Here is a 743-nt window from a genome sequence, read left to right as displayed (position 1 = left end):
CTGGTTGATATCCAGACTTCCACTGGCCTACTGTGGTAGAGTATCTTGTTATAGATTTATGTATGCACAGGGGACAACTAGAGGGCATGTGAAAATTGCCAAGACAACTAGAAGTCGAGGGACCAAAACCTCAGAAAATAGAGGCACAGAGAGGTACACTAACATGCTACAAGTGGCTTTTCCCTCTGGGACATTTGCCTCTTATAATATAGGGTGAGAGACTGGCAAGCGAGGCAGAGCGCTCTGGATAGGAGGGAGAGAAGCAACAGAGTTTTTGGCAAACTCACAAGACTAGAAGAAAAATAAATGGAGTTTGTGCTCACTTCAGCAGCACGTATACTGAAATTGGAACGATACAGAGAAGATTAGCATGTCCCCTGCGCAAGGATGACAAGCAAATTTGTGAGTGTTCCATATTTTTCAGTGAGATACCGTCTCACGCCAGTCACAATGACGATTACTAAAAGTCAAGAAGCAACAAACGCTGGCAAGGCTTTGGAGAAATAGGAACTTTTTTTTTTTTTTTTTTGAGACAGACTCTTCCTCTGTCCCCCAGGCTGGAGTGCAGTGGCGCGATCTCGGCTCACTGCAAGCTCAGCCTCCCGGGTTCACGCCATTCTCCTGCCTCAGCCTCTCCGAGTAGCTGGGACTACAGGCGCCCGCCACCATGCCCGGCTAATTTTTTGTATTTTTAGTAGAGACGGGGTTTCATCGTGGTCTCGATCTCCTGACCTCGTGATCCG

General features: G+C 47.4%; 1 non-coding gene across 1 annotated transcript; it reads left to right on the top strand.

Annotated features, from left to right (window-relative positions):
* The first annotated feature begins 315 nt into the window (after positions 1-315).
* Positions 316-421, top strand: LOC129476508 (U6 spliceosomal RNA). The gene has a single exon (XR_008654949.1). It is a non-coding gene; the product is annotated as a U6 spliceosomal RNA (small nuclear RNA).
* The last annotated feature ends 322 nt before the right edge of the window (positions 422-743 follow it).

The sequence above is a fragment of the Symphalangus syndactylus genome, chromosome X (genome assembly GCF_028878055.3).
Source record: "Symphalangus syndactylus isolate Jambi chromosome X, NHGRI_mSymSyn1-v2.1_pri, whole genome shotgun sequence".
Taxonomy (NCBI): Eukaryota; Metazoa; Chordata; class Mammalia; order Primates; family Hylobatidae; genus Symphalangus; species Symphalangus syndactylus.
This window is presented reverse-complemented; position numbering and strand designations above follow the sequence as displayed.